The sequence below is a fragment of the Delphinus delphis genome, chromosome 4, assembly GCF_949987515.2.
Source record: "Delphinus delphis chromosome 4, mDelDel1.2, whole genome shotgun sequence".
Lineage (NCBI taxonomy): Eukaryota > Metazoa > Chordata > Mammalia > Artiodactyla > Delphinidae > Delphinus > Delphinus delphis.
Genome location: NC_082686.1, coordinates 81,922,274 through 81,942,156, shown reverse-complemented (window position 1 = coordinate 81,942,156; position 19,883 = coordinate 81,922,274). Strand labels below are relative to the sequence as shown.

General features: G+C 36.4%; 1 protein-coding gene across 1 annotated transcript in view; it reads left to right on the top strand.

Moving 5' to 3' along the window:
• Window positions 1-15,682: 15,682 nt before the first annotated feature.
• Window positions 15,683-19,883, top strand: part of MAP3K13 (mitogen-activated protein kinase kinase kinase 13) — a 133,046-nt gene continuing 128,845 nt past the window's right edge. The window contains exon 1 of the mRNA XM_060010994.1: window positions 15,683-17,789. The gene's annotated coding sequence lies outside the window, so the exon portion shown is untranslated. The remainder of the gene's footprint in view (window positions 17,790-19,883) is intronic.

Sequence of the window (19,883 nt, the reverse complement as noted above, 5' to 3'; positions counted from 1 at the left end):
TGTTGCTTGCTTTGTGACAGCATAGCTCTAATCTCCGCCTCCATCTTCACATGGTTGTCTTCCTTATGTATATCTGTGTCTCTGTTGCCCCCCACACAACATCTTAACCGTTTAAAGTGTACAGTAGTGTTACCTGTATGCACACTGTGCAGCGCATCTCCAGAACTTTTTCATCTTGCAAAACTGAAACCCTGTACCCATTGAACAACTCTTTTCTTCTTCCCCCAACCCCTGGCAACTCCATTCTACTTTATGCTTCTAAGAGTTTTACTACTCTAGATACCTCATATAAGTGGAATCATCCTGTATTTACTTTTTGGTGAACTGGCTTATTTCACTAGTACAGTGTCCTCCAGATTTATCCATGTTGTAGCATATGACAGGATTTCCTTCTTTTTAAAAGGCTGAATAATGTTCCATTGTATGTATATACCACAGTTTCTATACACATTTATCTATTGATGGACATTTAGCTTCCTTCCCCCTCTTGGCTAATGTGAATAATATTGCAATGAACATGGAAGTGCAAATATCCCTTCAAGATCCTGTTTTCCATTCTTCTGGCTATACACCCAGAAGTGGGATTGCTGGATCATGTGGTGGTTCTATATTTAATTTTATGAGGCACTTCCATACTGTTTTCCAGAGTGGTGGTACTATTTTACATCACTCCCACTAATAACGCACATGGATTCCAGTTTCTCCACATACTAACACCTGATATTTTCCCTTTGGGGGGTTTTGGGGTTTTGGCTTTTGGGATTTTTTTTTTTTTTTTTTTTGGCAAGAGGGATAGTGTCCATCCTAACCGATGTGAGGTAATATCTCGTACTGATTTGCATTTCACTGATAGTAAATTTGAGTGTCTTTTCATATGCTTATTGGCCATTTGTATATCTTCTTTGGAGAAATGTCTATTCAAACCCTTTGCCCATTTTTTAATTGTATTATTTTGTTGTAGGAATTCTTTATATATTCTGGATATTAACCCCTTATCAGATATGTGGTTTGCAAATATTTTCTCCCATTCTGTTGCTTTTTCACTCTTGATTGTTTTCTTTGCTACACAGAAGTTGTTAAGTTTGATGTAGTCTCATTTGGTCTGTTTGCTTCTGTTGCCTGTGCTTTTGGTGTCATATCCAGAAAATCATTGCAAATCAAATGTCATGACGTTTTCTTTTGGTTTTTTCTATAAGTTTTATAGTTTTAGGTCTTATGTTTAGGTATTTAATCCATTTTGAATTAATATTTATATATGGTATAAGGTTAAGGGTCCAGCTGCATTCTTTTGCATGTGGATATCCAGTTTTCCCTATACTGTTGGTTGAAGAGGCTACCTTTAACCAGTTTAGCCTTGGCTCCCTTGTTGAAGATTATTTGATCATAGTGAGTGTTTATTTCTCAGTTTTCTATTTTGTTCCATTGGTCTCTATGTCTGTTGTTATGCCAGTACCACACTATTTTGAATAATGTAGCTTTGTAATGTGTTTTGAAGTCATAAAGTGTGAGGCCTTGAGCTTTGATTTTCTTTTCCAAGATTATTTTGATTATTCAGGGTCCTTTGAGATTCCATATGAATTTTAGGATTTTTTTTCTATTTCTGCAAAAAAAAATGTCATTGGAATTTTGATAGGTGTTATATTAATTTGTAGATTGTTGTGGGAAGTATGGACATCTTAACAATATTAAATCTTCCACTCCCTGAACACAGGATGTCTTTCCACTTACTTGTGTCTTCTTTAATTTCTTTCAGCAATGTTTTGTAGTTTTCAGTGTATAAGTCTTTTGCCTCATTGATTAAGTTTGTTCCTAAGTATTTTATTCTTTTAGATGCTACTGTAAATCAGATTGTTTAATTTCCTTTTTAGATTGTTCATTGTTAGTGATTTTTATGTGTTGATTTTGTATTCTGCAACTTCACTGAGTTCATTTATTAGTTCTAGTCGGGGTTTTTTTGTGGAATCTATAGTGTTTTCTACATATAAGATCATGTTTTCTGTGAACAGGGATAATTTTACTTCTTCCTTTCCAATTTAGATACATTTTATTTCTTTTTCTTACCTAACTGCTCTGATGAGGACTTCCAGCACTATGTTGAACAGAAATGGCAAGAGTGGGCATCCTTGCCTTGTTTCTGATCATAAAGGGAAAGCTTTCAGTTTTCACCACTGACTGTGTGTTAGCTATGGCCTTTTTTTTTTTAATTGAAGTATAGTTGATTTACAATGTTGTGTTGGTTTCAGGTGTACAGCAAAGTTATTCAAATATATATATACGTTCTTTTTCAGATTCTTTTCCCTAATAGGTTATTAAAAAATATTGAGTATAGTTCCCTGTGCTATACAGTAGGTCTTATTTTATATATAGTAGTATGTGTATGTTAATCCCAAACTCCTAATTTATCCCCCACCACCACCACTTCCCCTTTGGTAACCATAAGTTTTTCTATGTCTGTGGAGCTGTGGACTTTTTATATATGGCCGTTATTATGTTGAGATGATTTCCTTCTAATTTTTTGGACTTTTTTTTTTATCAAGAAAAGGTTTTAATTTTGTCAAATGCTTTTTCTGCATCAATTGAAATGATCACGTGGATTTTGTTCTTAATTCTGTTAATGAGGTGTATTACATCAATTGATTTTTATATGTTGAACCATCTTTGCATTCCAGGAATAAATCCCACTTGGTCATGGTGTATAATCCTTTTAATGTGTTGTTGAATTTGGTTTGCTGGTATTATGTTGAGGATTTTTACATCAGTATTCATCAGGGATATTGATCTGTAGTTTTCTTGTAGTACCTTCATCTCATTTTATCACTAGTATCAAGGTAATGCTGGCCTCATAAAATGAGTTTGGAAATGTTCCCTCCTCTTCAGTTTTTTGGAAGAGTTTGAGAAGGATTGGTGTTAATTCTTCTTTAAATGTTTGGTAAAATTCTCCAGGGAAGCCATCTGGTTGTGGGCTTTTCTCTGTCAGGGGGTTTATGATTTGTGATTCAATCTCCTTACTAGTTGTAGGTCTGTTCAGATTTTCTGTTTCTTCATGCTTCAGTCTTGGTATGTTGTATATTTCTAGAAAAATATCTATTTCTTCTAGATTATCCAATATGTTGATATATAATTGTTCATAGCAGACTCTTTGGATTCTTTTTGTTTTTGTGGTTTCAGTTGTAATGTCTCTTCTTTCATGTCATATTTTTGTTATTTGAGTCTTTTTTTTCTTAGTCTAGGTAAGAGTTGTCAATGTTGTTGATCTTTACAAAAAACCAGCTATTAGGTTCATTGATTTTTTTTCTAGTCTCTATTTTTTTAATGCTGCACTAATATTTGTTATTTCCTTTCTTCTGCTAATTGAGTTTAGTTTGTTCTTCTTTTTCTAGTTCTTTGAGATATAAAATTAGCTTGTGGATTTGAGATCTCTCTTCTTTTTTTAATGTAGGCATTTACCACTACAAACTCCCCTCTTAGTACTGCCTTCACTGCATCCCATAAGTTTTGATATGTTGTGTTTTCATTTTCATTTGTCTCAAGATATTTTCTAATTTCCCATGTGTTTTCTTCTTTAATGCATTGGTTGTTCATGATGTGTTGCTTAATTTCCACATATTTATGAATTTTCCCATTTGCATTCTTCACCAGAAGTTGTTTGTTTCTTTTTTACACTTTATCTTTGTTGATAGTCTCATTTTGTTCGTGCATCATTTTCCTGATTTTCTTTAGTTGTCTGTGTTCTCTTGAACACAGCACATTGAGCATCTTTAAGATGACTGTTTTCATTCTTTGTCGTAATTCATGAACCTCCATTTCCTTAGAGTCAGTTTCTGGAGATTCATTTTGTTTCTTTGATTGAGCCATGTTTCCCCATTTCTTCGTATCCCTTGTTATTTTTTGCTGGGATTTGCACATTTGAAAAAAACCGCTACCTCTCCCCGTTCTTTAGACTGGCTTCATAAGGGGAAGAGCTTCACCAATCAGCTCTACTAAAGATTCTGGGAGCCTCTCAAACATTGTATGAAGAGGCATCTTCTCTGAGCTTGTATGTATGTACCTTCCCAATTAGTTTCTTTTTCAGGAGTTTGTAATCTTATCCTCTCTCTGGTGTTGGTCTGTAGTATTGCTGGTTTTCTGGTGCTAGAACTAGTGTCTGTGCTCTCCCCTGTTCTCAGTGGAACAAGACAACTTCCTGGGAGTTGTCAGAAGGTGTTTTGAATCAACCTGTTTTGTGTCTCTAAAGAGCTCAAACGAGTGGAACTTTGATCTGGCTAGTACCTTAGGATTTTCTCCTATTTTAGAATGAGTTTCCTAGGCATATTTCTACTCCAAATAGTAGTACTCTTTGTTTCCTCCCTCCTTTGAGAATGTTAGTCTTGCAATCCCATGTGTCTGCTGTGAGCCCCAGAGACATCTTTGCTCATTTTCTTGGCAGCCCCGGGAGGTCTTCAAGCCCATCAAGGTTCTCTTTAGTTATTGTTTGGACTCTCCTTTCCTTCTCATTCAGCTGTTTTGAAATAATCTGTGTGCCTTTTGGTTGAAATTGAGAGAAAGGGAAAGGAGGGAAGGATAGGGGAAGGGAGAGATCTAGACACATTTTCTTCCTATTGCTGAAATAATCTATTAAAATATTAATTGCATCACTTTTTTTTTTTTTTTTTTTTTTTTTTGCGGTACGTGGGCCTCTCACTGTTGTGGCCTCTCCCGTTGTGGAGCACAGGCTCCGGACGCGCAGGCTCAGCGGCCATGGCTCACGGGCCCAGCCGCTCCGTGGCATGTGGGATCCTCCCCGACCGGGGTACGAACCCGTGTCCCCTGCATCGGCAGGAGGACTCTCAACCACTGCACCACCAGGGAAGCCCGCATCACTATTTTAAAAGAAAAAAAAAGTAAATAGCTTTCCTCTAAAGTTCTATTAAGAGGAAAATGGATGAATGAGCTTTGCTGACTGTTCATTCATTGTAATAAAATTCATCAGTGCATTATAGACCTGCTTGTATCAACATGGATCAATCTCAAAAAACAATGTTGAATAAAATAAGTTTCAAAAGGATTTTACATATTTTCATAAAAATGAAAAATAGTACAGCTGACCCTTGAATAACATGGGGGCTCAGAACACCAAACCCCACACAATCAAAAATCCACGTATAACTTTTGACTCCCCCAAAACTTAACTACTAATAGCCTATTGTTAACAGGACGCCTTAACTATAACATAAACAGTCAATTAACACATATTTTGTATATTATATGTATTATATGCTGTATTCTTACAGTAAAGTAAGCTAGAGAAAAGAAAATGTTATTAAGGAGATCATAAGGAAGAGAAAATATAGGTACAGTACTGTACTGTATTTATCAATACCGTACGTTTACATCTGTTTGCAAGATGAATCATCTGTCAGTACCTACATCAATATTGTCTTATATGATACAAAACATGGTAGATGTTATCTATATTACTAACACTGGACATCAAAAATGAAAAGATAATGTGAAAAAGAAATTCATATTTATACAGATATAACAATTCATGTATTGATAATGAAGAAGCAGCAATATGACTGCTTTATGGAAGCCTAATGTAATCAATACGATTGCTTCATGGTAGCCCAACCTATACACTAATGAATGAATCATTATAAAATTTTTATGACATAGAATATTACTGTTATATTTATAATGTAGTATTAGAAACATTGTTATTTTTTTTTTAAACGACTTATCTGTGATGATAGGCTGTTTCTGCATTTAGGAGAGAGAGAGGCATACTGCATGGTAATGTGATTCTTTGAAAGCAAAATTATAAAACAGTAAGAAAATGAACACATTATTCTTATATTAAATATCACTCACCTTATACCTGTGTTAGGATAGACTAGTATCTATATATACTTTTATGCATTCATGACATACCTTTTTCTTAAGTTTTTTCATATTTCTAGGCTACATGTTTCATCTGTGAGTTTTTTCAAATTGTCACACATCTCCAAAAATTTTTCCAGTATATTTATTGAAAAGAAACCATGTGTGAGTGGACCCACACATTTCAAACTTGTGTTGTTCAAGGGTCCACTTACTTTTTGGGGGATGATGAACACTATATTCAGAATAGTAATTAAAGTATTGGAAGTATGTGAATTTGGAAGAGTACAGAGAGTGTTTGAAAATTTTTATATTTTGGAAAATATCTGACAGAACTATGAAAAGATGAGGTAGCAGTGGGAAAAGGGTGAATTATTATAAAGTTAATTGTGGATTAAAATTGGAAAGCTCTTTGGACTCTTAGGCAGCTCTGGAGACTGTCTAGCTACTTTCTCTACTTGTCTCTCATGGCCTCTGGATTCTATCCAAGGAGGAATGATCTTACTGAGTTTGTTAATCACTGTGTGACAGGGAAGGCTGCTATGGTAATACCCCTGTTTTGGGTATGAGTCCCTGGGTTAGGACAGCAGGATATGTTCACACAAAATAATGTTTATCAGAAGGGTGCAATGGAGTGCAGCAATTCCTAAGAGATCAAGACACAGTCTTTCACCTATTGCAGTTTGCCCTTCCTCAGCTTCCTGTGCATCTCTGCCACTATATTACCACGTGGCATTGTAATTATTAAATTTCTGCCTATCTTACTAGACTGTTAGTTCTTCAAGCACTCATTCTTTTTTTTTTTTTTTTTTTTTTTTTTTTGCGGTACGCGGGCCTCTCATTGTTGTGGCCTCTCCCGTTGCGGAGCACAGGCTCCGGACGCGCAGGCTCAGCGGCCATGGCTCACAGGCCTAGCCGCTCCGCGGCATGTGGGATCTTCCCGGACCGGGGCACGAACCCGTGTCCCCTGCATCGGCAGGCGGACTCTCAACCACTGCACCACCAGGGAAGCCCCAAGCACTCATTCTTAAGCATGTAGTAGGTGCCTAGTAAATGTTCGTCGAATGAATGCAAATGAGTGCATCTTTCCAAGAGATATAATACGATTAGTAAAAATACAGTTATACCTCAGTATATGAAATATGTGGCCAAATGGGATCTTTTTCATAACTGATCAATATATTACACATTAGAACAATGGTTCTCAAACTTTAACATGCATCAGAATCATCCTGGAGGAATAATTTAACAAAAGCAGATTTTGTGTGTGTGTGTGTGCGCACGCATGCGCGTTTTAACAAAAACACAGATTGCTAGGCCCTTACCTAGAGCTTCTAATTCAGTAGGTCTGGGTGGGGCCTGAGAATTTACATTTCTAACAAGTTCCCATGTGATGCTGATGCTGCTGGTCCAGAGATCGTAAGTAGAGAATCACTGCATTAGAAAAATCCTGGGAAAAGAATATGGAGATACACAATGAAAATAGCAAAATCACACATCCCTTTCCTCCAAGTATCACTCCTTAGGAAATACCTCCTGAAGAAATCAAAAAAAAAAGAAAAGAAAACAAAAGCAAAAGCAAATTATTTAATTATAAGAAACAAATTTTGCTACTGTGCTTTATTGCAATTGGAATATAAACCACCTCTGTTTCCAGGTCCTATTTTATAAAGTGGGGATAACAGTATATTTTTAAACTGGAAGTAGTATCTCACAGGATTATTGTGAAGATTTAATTAATTGTTTGGAACAATGTCTGGCTTAATACATATTAGCTATTCTTGTATTTTTGGTTAAGAAATTTCAAAGCTAACCATAGAGAAGAAAAGAGAAATAGAGAGGTCTGAGCAGAAGATATCAATGTGGGAGTCAATAGGATATAAGAAGTCAGTAAGAGAAAGCCTTGAACAAAAAAGGCAAGGGATTTTTTTCCCATACGTGTAAAAATGAAATTGTATCTTAGAAGCCAAAAGACCTCTTGTTTTTGCATTTAAGAGTTTACTGTTTGGGAGCTCTACTCAATACTCTGTAATGGCCTATATGGGAAAAGAATCTAAAAAAGAGTGGATATATGTATAACTTATCCACTTTGCTGTACACCTGAATCTAACACAACATTGTAAATCAACTAAAATAAAAACTTTTTAACAAAGGAGTTTACTGTTTGATGACATCACATAAAAATCTTTACGTCGAGTGGCTTTTATTTTCCAAAATGAAAATAACTTTATAGGGGCTTTGGGGTTATAAATGTATTTCAGCCAAAATATATAAAGAAGCATAAAAGATGTTCTTGAACTCTTCTCCCTCCCCCAAGATGCCCATATCCTTTAAGATATCTCTCTATATTGCATAGTTTTTAAAGAAAGCATTTTGGGAAGTAAAGGTTAGGAAATAATTGTGAATTGGTTATGCTAAGTATCTTAATTTTTCCAAATAATATCATCAAACTTTTTTTTTTCTTTTTACTAACTAGATGAAGGTTGGGAGGTGGAGATAGAAGCGAGAAGTGGTTGGGAAAAGCAATTTGATACCTAATTTTTCCTTCCTCCCTGCCTCCATTACACTTTTATTCCAGCTTTATTTGAAAGCTCAGGTTGCAGTTGGACATGGAATTATTATCCCATTTACTGTGCCTTCCTAAATTGGAGGCAGTAGGGACGGGAAACATTGTGAAATGTCATGCTAATGGTTTAAAATTTTTCTTTAAAGAATATTTTATATTCTTTATATAATATTGAAATGATTCCAGCCACTATTATAAAATAGTGCAGAGATACTCTAGGAAAAAATATTAAAGTGCAGTGCTCCCTCTGCTGAACTTTCCCTGATACTCTTTCCCCATTCACTCTTGTGTACCAATTCATCTCAACTTCTGAAACACTAATATATTCTGTCGAAACTGAGATTGTGAAACGTTTAATTTTTTTTTTTTCTGTCCTGTAAACAGCATTTGAGAGCAAGATAGATGACTGGGCTAAAATTCCAGAGCGAACTTATCGTACTTTCACCTTCTGAAAATGAGGGAGAGAAGTGCCAAGGGTGAAACTAGGGGTGTGGCCTAGATTAGGGAAATATTTTGTGTCTATTCTAAATCGTTCCCACTGTTGCTTATGACTCTGTATTGATTTCCAGTGGTTTAGGGTTAGTTTCAGGACTGCCTCACACTGGAAAGGACAGGTTTGCCATAAGCCTTTTCACAGTAAATCTGAAATAACTTCCTCTTGGTGAAAATAGGTATTTTAGAAAATCTGAAATAAAGCAAAAACAATAAATGCTTTATTATTATGTAGACTTTTAGTTATGCTAATGTAATGGGAATTAAATATGGACTCAGATTCTCACTTCAGCATGATATATTCAGTGTTTGACATACTTAAAAATTGGCCTTTGATAGCTTGCAGCTGTATCAGGGTGAATTTCTTGGATTGGGTAAATATGTGAAGTTTTTCTGTGTACAATACAAATATACACTGTTAGGTACAATTAAATTTGATCTTTTCTTAAATTGCCCAAGGGAAAAAAGCTTTTCATTTTGTGTGAAGTTTATTAATTCATCGGTGATGTAATATCTGAGTTCAAGGTGCAGAAACAGATACCACTTGGCATACCATTATAATGTGTCGTGTGAACGTAGTTTCTGTTTGAAATTTCCAGATAGATACTCCAGAACTGACAGGGGAATTCCAGCAAGGTCACTCACCTATTCAAATTTAAAGAGAAAGAAAAAAAAAAGCAAACGGAAAAAAATTGCCTTTGTGTAAACATTAACCTATCTGCTTTTAAGTGACTCTTTTTTTTTTAATATTAAAGGGAGAGCTCATACTGGGTTTCCTTTATATTCCAAGTCAAAAATAATAAATTGAATTAATTTAGAAGTTAAGTTTCTATTTCTGTGGTCTATTATAGCTCTTCTGGATTGGCAAAATAGCCAGTGCTTAGAAAAATAGCTTCCCAGTGCCTAGCCCTTAAACACAAGAAGACAGAATAGAGGCAGGAATTCTTAAACCATTTTCATTGTGTTTTCCTTGATAGCTATATCAGATGAAACAGATCTAGTTCTTGCTCTTGAGGCTTTATAAACCTGCCCTTAAATGACATTGACAAACAGACAGACATTTGACTCAGCAAACATGGCTGGATATACATGATGAATTAAAGTATTGTCAGTCTGTAAATGTCTTTTGTGTGGTCTAAATACACAATGAAATGTTGACTGTTTAGAAAATAGAAAGAAGAGTTATTCATCCATAGGCTGGCAGTTTATTCATTCCTGCTTCTTTAAATCTGTGTTTACTGTTAACAGTTGCATATGTGGTGCCTCATAAAATGATAGCATATTGAATTTAGTCTTAATTTTAGTTATTGTGTAGCTTACAAATCTTTCCTTGTTGCAACTGTGTATGAGTTTGTAGGACCTCTGTGAAAGGTTCAGTGTCTGACCTGCAGCATTCTATGTATTTGGTGCTTTCTGTCCCTCCTATTCCATGTACCTCATACTGTGGCAGAGATCACAGATACATTTGCTGTCTACCTCTGGACAAAGTAGGACTTTTATAAAAGATGTTTATTAAACATTGAGTAGATATAAAACATTTACAAAATATCTGTAAGGCTTATGGAATAACTATATAGAGAGCATATGTGTCCCTACAGCCCAGTTTTAATAAAGCAATATGGCCATTACCTCTAATATCGCCTGTGTGCTTCTCTCTGATCCCAAACTTTGCATCCTCCCTCAGAGGTAACCAAAGTTCTGGTTTTTTTTTTTTTTTTTTGCCACGCTGCACAGCTTGAGGGATCTTAGTTCCCCAACCAGGAATGGAACCCGTGTCCCCCTGCAATGGAAGTGCAGAGTCCTAATCGCTGGACCACCAGGGAACTCCCCTGAATTTTTGTGTTAATAATTTTCTTCCCTTTTTCAATGGTTTTTTCACATATCTGAATATCCCTAAACAGTTTATTGGTTTTACTTGTTATTGAGTTTTATAAAAATAGAATTATATTGTATGTATTTTTCTGGGACTTACCTTTTTTTTTGCTCAACGTTATAGTCTTAGATCCATCCATGTCAATGCATATAGCTATTGTTCATTAGTTTTCACTGCTGTATAATATTGCATTGTATGAGTATTCCAGAGTTTATTAGCAGATGAATTGATTGATGAATATCTGAGATAGTCCAATTTTTAGTTATTACGAACATTGCTCCTATGTATACATATATTCCTGAATATGTGTCTGCCACACACAGGCAAGAACTTCTCAGTGTTTCCCAACATTTTTCATGCCATAGCACACATAGAAAATTGTAGATCATATTTGTACAAAACTCTCCAGTAAAGGAATGAAACTGTGTCTCTGGCCTGGGGGATCCATACCTGGGCACACCTGTGACCCATTTGTTGCACTCTAGGGTACCATGGAACAGCAGTTAGGAAGCTGGGCTATGGTGTGTGCCTGGGAGTTAAATTGCTGTTTGTAGGAACGTGCTTCTTCATCTTTTCTAGGTAATACCAAATTGCATGGTGGTACTAATAATTCCATTTAACTGACATCCAAAGTGCTTGTATCAATTCTCATTCCTTTAATATTTAGGACAGAAAGGGAATCACTGAGAATTCTACCACTCTCATGATAATGAAGGTCAAGAAGGAAAATAAAATGATATATTGTTCCCTAAGATATCAATTCAGATTTGCTTTCTCAAAACATGATAATGTCAAAGTTTCTTTAAAATGTGACAACGGAGAGTTATAGGCAGTAGATGATGTTACGAAGTGACAACATGCCTCCGTAGTTGTAACTGACTGTGAAAGCTAACAGCCCAGGCTGAATGAAATATGTGTGAAAGCTGTAATTTTGTCTTTCAGATTTAGTGTTACATTAGCTTTTTGTTTCTTAGCCTTAAGAGGTACTTTCAGAGAAGGTATACAGGATGGAGTTAATGAAAGCTATTTGCTATGTAAGTAACTTTTAGTTTAGAAACCTAAACATTTACAAAAGACGCGGTTTGACTATTCTTAAAATCGGTTTTCTTTCAAACAGTAAAAAAGTCTCTAAGTATTAGAATTACATTAGGGTAATAAATGATGCTGATATTAATTTCTCCATTCAGATGACATTAGACTAGATAGTTGATTTTTTTTTTTTTTAATTACTAACCCTACATAGTTTTCCCATGACATTTTCAAGAAGCTCCTGTATATTACCTACACTGTTACTGATCTAATGACTTTCTCACACAAAAGATTTAAAAGAAATCTTTACTTGGTGTGAGTATTGCCTTGTGGCTTGTAGACCAATGCTGTTTAAAATTAGATGGAAAATATCAGAGCAAAGCTTTCAAATATGTATTTAGCCTGGTTTGTGAGGAACTAATGCCAAAGTAGTGTTTCAGGTTACTTGGCAGGGAATTGCATATGAAAACTACACTTCCATTTTACCAATATACCATGCACTACACATAAGCCAGGATTTCATTTGTTTTGTTATAAATTAGAATTTGAAGCACAGTCACCAATTCTTGCATTAACATCTGTGTTTACAGTATGTGTATGTACGTGTATGCATGTATATACATATTTATGCTTGTGTATATGCACACACACCACACATAATACATATTTACATGTGTATATATAAATTTTATATATGTATGTATATATATATATATACACACACATATGTATGTATATAGTATTGGTTGGTACTTAGTATACATTCATCATTCTCAAATAGCATTGATAAAGCATCTGAGTATAGTTGACACTGTGACTTCCCTCTCAGTTTGTAGCCAAGCTCTAGCTATAGACATAAAGGGTAAATAATATATGGTTACATGAATAGAAATAGCAAATAGTGGCAAATATGATAAATCCAAGATTTTGTTCATTATTTTTCTTCTTTGAATGTGAAATGTTTATTTTAATTTGCCATGCGAGGCCGTAATTCATCGTTGTTTTTTTTTTTTTTCTTTTGCGGTACGCGGACCTCTCACTGTTGTGGCCTCTCCCGTTGCGGAGCACAGGCTCCGGACGCGCAGGCTCAGCAGCCATGGCTCACGGGCCCAGCCGCTCCGCGGCATGTGGGTTCTTCCCAGACCGGGGCACGAACCCGTGTCTCCTGCATCGGCAGGCGAACTCTCAACCACTGCGCCACCAGGGAAGCCCGATCGTTATTTTTAAATTATAGTTATCTTGAGTTTTAATAGCAAGCCCACATTTCAGCATAGCTGGCCATTATATCAGTGCTTCTCAAATTTCTACCCAAGTACCCCTTTATGGAAGTGGAGAGTGAATTTGTAGCCCTAGAAGTAAGAAGATGACCCCCATGCTTGAAATTTTAGGACTTGTCTTAGAAACTCATGCAAACTTTGTGTGTTCTCTCTCATTCAGTGTATTTTCCTCCAAATAAAGCTGATGCTACATAACAATATGTGCTGTGGCTTCAGATACCCAATTTGAGAAGCATGATAATAAATGGAATCCCATTTCCCAAAGGCCTTTGACTCAGAAGTGCTTTCTTGTAAAACTTTGACTTCTGTGATCTGGGTTCCATTTAGACTTCACTGAAAGTGAAAAAGGTCTTTTGAGTGACTTATTTTGCCATCAGTTATCTCTCTCTCTCTTTTTAATCCATTGTCTCGTGGTCTTTTGTATATCCTCATTTCTTGGACAGTGCATTTGATGGAACCCTTCTTCTTTGATCCTTTATCTTGGTTTCCAGGAAATTACCCTACCGTGCTTCTTTTCAAAACCCTCTGCCCATTCCTTCTCTGTCTTTTTTGCTACTATGCTCTTCCCCCTAATTGTGTTTCTGTTCCATGGCTCAGTTTTGACCTCTCCTTCCTCACTCTGTATCACCTTTCTCACCTATCCCAGTTCTATCCTCTCCCAGAACTCTCATCCTCTAATATCCAGAGGCCTTTTAGACAATTGAACTAGAACATTTTAGGGTCACTCTCACATCCCCGGTGCCTTGCACAGTGCCTGGCATAGTAGGTATCAACAAATATTTGCTGAAGGAATGAATTAAATGAATTTCATTCCCCTTCAAACCAGCTTCTTCTTCTTTTTTTTTTTTTTTTTTGCGATACGCTAGGCCTCTCACTGTTGTGGCCTCTCCTGTTGCGGAGCACAGGCTTTGGACGCGCAGGCTCAGCGGCCACGGCTCACGGGCCCAGCGACTCTGCGGCATGTGGGATCTTCCCGGACCGGGGCACGAACCCATGTCCCCTGCATCGGCAGGCGGACTCTCAACCACTGTGCCACCAGGGAAGCCCCAGCTTCCTTTTTTAATTTTCATCTTTCATCTGGTATCACTATTCTTCTCTCTCTCCACTACTGCAAATATTTGGTTGATTTTTTTCTTTTGAAATGTATCTTATATCTGTGTTAGTTCTTGTCATTGTATTTTCATGACTTTTACCCTAATGCAGGCCTTCATCCACTCATGCCAGGATTACTCCCACAGTTTCTCATCTGGCCTCTTTTTGGTTCTAATCTCTCCTCTCTCCAAGCCATTTCCACCATAGCTGCCCTAGTAACTTTTTAAATGTTTATTTCTTGTCTTAATAAACTTTTTATTTGGGGAATAATTTTGCATTTACAGAAAAGTTGCAAAAATAGTACCTTCACCTAGCTTCTCCAGATATTAACATCTTACATAACCATGGCTCATTTGTCAAAATTAAGAAATTAACAGTGGTACATGACTGTTAACTAAAATCCAGACTTTATTTGGTTTTTGCCAGATTTTTCGCTACTCTGCTTTTTCTATTCCAGGATGCCATATTGCCATTTAGCATATTTCTATTTTTAAAGAGCTAATACCAGCTTGGGTAAAAATTCAAAAAGGACAAAAAGATGCATAAGTCTCCTTCCACCTCTGAATCACAGCTATCCAGTCCCGTCCCTAGAGAGAACCCACTGTTTCTGGATTCTTGGTTATTCTTCCAGAGAGATTTTCTGTGTATACACTCTCTCTCAAACACACACACACAAATAGTTGCATTCTAAATATAGTGCTCTGTACTTTACATTTTAAAACTTAATACAGCTTGATCATTCTTTATCAGTAACACAAACTTGCCTTGTTTTCTTATTCCAGTATTCCATTGGATATCTGCACTGTAATTTACCAGTTCCCTGGTCATCGACATTTTTAACTTTTGCAAACAAAGCTACAGTGAATAGTCGGACATAAATCATTTTTTATATGTATGTTTTTAGTTATTGCTGGGTCAAAGGGGATATATATTCATAATTTGATTGCCAATTTGCTTTTCAGAGGTTCTACCAATTTATCTTCCATTATTTCCCTGTAACTTCACCAACGTTGTGTCTCATGTGACTTTGAACTTTGCCAATTTAATAGGTTAAAATGTTGTCATTGTACTTTTAATTTACATTTCTCTTATAATGAGTAAGGTGGAGAGTCTTTTCATATATTTAAGAGCCATTTATATTTCTTCTTCTGTGAACTGTCCATATAACTTTGCCCATTTTTCAATTTGGTTATTAATGTACTCATTTTATTTCCTTTCCTTAAAATCTTTCGATTTCACCTATTTCCTAGTTCCCTTTTCAAGACTTTACGTTGTATGTTAAAACCCTAGTTTCACACTACTTTCCAACAACTACTGCTGCTCTGATCAGTCTGTTTTTTATACTCTCCCAAGGGCACACAGCACTCGTTCCTTCCACCATGCCTTCTTTCATAGTGTTCCCCCATTTCCTCCCTCCACTATATCTCCACTTTGAGACAGAGATTTTTGTCACTTCCTACAACTGGGAAAAATTTCATTTAATTTCAAGTAGACTTCTAGAAAGAATAATTAACTGATAGTTTATAAACTCTTAAAAAAGAAAATGATAATCACTAAGAGACAGCACTGACTTACAAACAAAGCAAAACAACTCACATCACAGTAACCACATCTCCATTTCCAGTAGAGTTCTAGTGGATTGGTATGCTGTAGACATATCTTTATTTATTAAGGCAGTTTATTCTCCTGATACATTTGAGAAGTTAAAAAACAGTATAAGCTACATGAGAGTGTTTTTGTAGCTGATCAAACTTGTGTACCCAAAGAGTATTGACTTGTGGACCAATGTCAAACTGAAGATCTCTAATAGCAGGACTCTGTTCTCTGTGTCAGAACTCTGTTCTTGATCTTGACTGCTCAGTGTTTATTTACTAATAACTTGGTGAATACATGGAAATTAAATCAATGCAGTTAGGCTTAAAAAATATTTCCAGTGACATAGTACAGAGGCATGATTCAAAATTATCTTAATATTGGAAAGATGGGCTAAAACCAATAAGATGAAATTTAAAAGGACTGAATATACAGCTCTGCATTTAATCTCCAATATTAGCTGAAAAAAGCGAATGAGGCACCTGATTTGATGTAGTTTGTGTGATAAAAACTTGAGTCCACTAACTTAAGAGCATAATGCATTAAAAATCTAAAACAGTCTTGAGTTGCATTTATAAAATTATAGTATCTTGATAGTTCCACAATTATTTTTTTTCTTCATCAGACTTCATTTGGAGTGTTCTATCAGTTCTGGGTGTTATGTTTTCAAAGAGACATTTTGAAAGTAAAGTACCTATATTATATTTCTATCGCTGCTATAAAAAAATTATCACAAACTTAGTGGCTTAAAACAACACAAATTTATTATTTTACAGTTCTGTAGGTCAAAAATCCAATGTGGGTCTCACTAGGCTAAAACCAAGGTGTTTTCAGGGCCGTGTCCCTTTCTGGAGGCTCTAGAAGAGAATGTGTTTCCTTCCCTTTTTCAGCATCTAGTGGCCCCCTTCCTCCATCTTCAAAGCCAGTAAGAGCAAGTCAGGTCCTCACATTGCCCCTCTCTTACCACAGCTGGGAAAGATTAGACGCCATCTTGATAATCTCCCCATCACTAAGTTCTAAATTGCATCTACAGAGTCCCCTTTGCTGTGGAAGGTAACATAGTCGCAGATCTGATGGTTAGTGTGTGGACATCTGTGGAGGAGGTCATTATTCTGCCTACTGCAGTGCTTATTGCAGAGGATCACCAAGATAGTGAAGGGGCTAAATTGGATACAGAGAATCAGACTAAGGCAAATTGAAGATGATCCCAAAATGTATTGCTTAGGAGAGAATGCGTTAATGTTTATAAAGTGATTAGTAAGTACATAATAAATGGTTTCTGCTTCAAAGGCTAATGCTACAAATTATAGAAATATATTAGCTCAGAGGGAAAGAAGCTTAGGGATATGGAAGGGGATGAAGCAGCATAACATTTTATCTTGTGAAGAACAGAATTTGGGATCCAAGTTTTCACTTTACGTTAGATCAGCAAGTAGTTTCAATGTCAGAAAGCACTAAGTTTAACAAGAACTTTGCTTTGTTTCCCTAACTAGTGAAAGAGTTGAGGTGAATGGAGGTGATGGACTATACAGTAGTTGTGATGCAACTTTCTGGCCTCTTTCTGCCGTGACTGCACAATGTATGCACTCTGAGGAGGAGGGAAAACTTTTATCAAAGGAAGAAAGCAAGATTTTTGAATCTCAGAGGACTACTATATTGGTTTGTTTGTTTGATTTTTCTAGGAAGGAAATCCCCTCTGAAACCAAAACCCAGCCATTAGAGATTATGAGATTTTTCAGGCTTTCTCTATAATCTTTCTTACATTTGTCTCTTTAAACATGTCCAACTCCCCCTTTGAGAAGTTGCTGATAGGTGGTTATCATGCAGGATTTAAATTAACAAACCCTCCCACCGCATTGGGTGGTAGCTTCCAAGGCGCCATGGTAAATGTGTATCAGTGTGAACCTGATCCAGAACCAGCCAGGAAGGGAACAAAGTTTAGTCTATGAGGAAGTAGGCGGCTGCTGGTAGTTTCATGCTGTCTCTGCAGACTTCAGGTTGCTGTGGTGTAAGTTTTTTTTTTTTTTTTTAATATTTTGATATTTGAATATGAAAGCATGGTAGGAACAATTTCTATCTAAGATTAAATTAAGGTACTAAATCTTGTGTACTAGAACTACTTACAAGAAAGTTTCAGCGTTTCACAAGTAGTTTGATTTTTTTTAATGAAAAGGAAAGCCCTAAAGCTTTTTCAGCAAGTGTTCTGCTAACACAGGTCCTCCTGCTTGCATGAGATGACTTTTAATGTCTTGTCTTTGGTTGAGTTAAGGTGCTTATGGTCAGAAAATAAAAGTGCTTGTATATATATCTGGTGCCCTGAGACTGATTATTTCTGAGTAGTGCTTAAATTTTCTCCCTGATGTTCTTTCCAGTTGCTTTCCCTTTAGTTTAGGCTCATGTTACAAGATGATGTTAGCAAATATTTAGTAGTCTCTCAGGTAGTTAAACTGGAGGTTTTGATATTCAAAGAAATCGAATGAATGAGAACTAAGTAGAACTAACATAATCAGTTGTTGGGATCCTAGATTTAAGAGCAGCAGAATAAGAGGAGGAACTTCGTGAAATGGATGGAAATGGCAAGCAGCCTTAGAAATTTCATGCAACTTTGGAGAAATCTGTTTTTAAGATTTTGACATGTGTACTAATTTTCCGGACTAAATTCCCAATACTATAGTGTGTAAAATAAATTTCATATATGAAATTAAAATTGCTGTAGTTCAGCTGCTATAGTTCTGTGTTGATATTAGGATTCCAGGAACTACACATTGTTATACAAACATTGACTTTATTGAGTGCAGCTATGAGAGTGTTAAGATTGCATTTGGTGCTGGCGAGGTTGATATTTTCTATTTCCCATTTGTCACGATGTATTTGAAAAAAAAAATCCTGGTACTCGACAAGTGTATGATTGGAACATAGAAAAAGTTTGATGCGGTTAATGTATTCTATAAAAATTATAAAGGCTGGCTGTGGGCCAGTAGCCTTTCAAATCATTCAGAAAGTACTGAGGAGACAGATTGTTTATATGGAAGTACAGTTTTCCCTTTCCTCTAGCTTCATCTCAGACCTTAGGGACATTGGGTCTATTTCTCTAGCCTGCCTCTTATTCCTGCTGGACTGAGCGGGAGCCCAGATGATGGAATTGGGGCCCAACTGACCCTTGGTGGGATGGAAGACCAAGACACACTGTCCTAAGCAGGCTCTAGGGCTATAATAAAGTGAAACCTTGGCTCATCCTTTAGATTGCTGAACTGCAATGATTCTAGGTTCCTGAGCTGATTAACTTCCCCAGCTCTATTAATAGCAACTGCTGGGCCAGGTTACTTAGTTATCGGTTCATGGCGGGGGAGAGGGTTCGGTATCCTGGGAGAGGAGCCAGCATGGCAGGTGACACTATTACCAGGGAAGCAGTTATTTTCTGACCATATTTGAAATATTTCAGTCGTTTAACAACCTGAAAGGCCATACAGGTGTGCCCTGGCCAAATCTTAATGAAGACCCTTCTAGATTTTTTTTAAAACCTCCAATAGTTGTCTCTAACACCCAAACCCTTGCACATGTCCCACAAAGCCCATATGATCTGCCTTCTGACCCTCTGTTTAACATCATTGCCTGCCTTGTTCTCCTCACACAGTTTGCTCCAGCTGTATAAATGTTTTTGCTGTTTCTGCAACACATCAAACTTGTTCCTGCCTCAAGCCTTTTGCTGCCTGGAAAGCTTTCCCTTACATTGTTTCTTCTTTCCCTTCATTCAGATCTCTACTCAAATGCCTCCTCTTCAGAAGTACCACCACCTCACTTTCACTACCTCGCTCCTTTTTCCTTTACCCTGATTGACGTTTTCTTAAATAGCTACCTGACATAATTTATTTTATTCAGTAAAATATATATAGTCTTTCCCACTGGAATGTAAGTTCTATGAGGGCAAGAACTCTATCTTGTTCAGTGCTGTATTGCTAAATAGTGCCTACTTGACATATAGTAGATACTTGGTAAACATTTGTTTTATGAATCATTTAACGTCACTTGGTGCCATTAAATTTATTTCTAAGCATAGGAATTTTAATTGAACTTTTTGAATAGGTGATATAAGTCACATGGT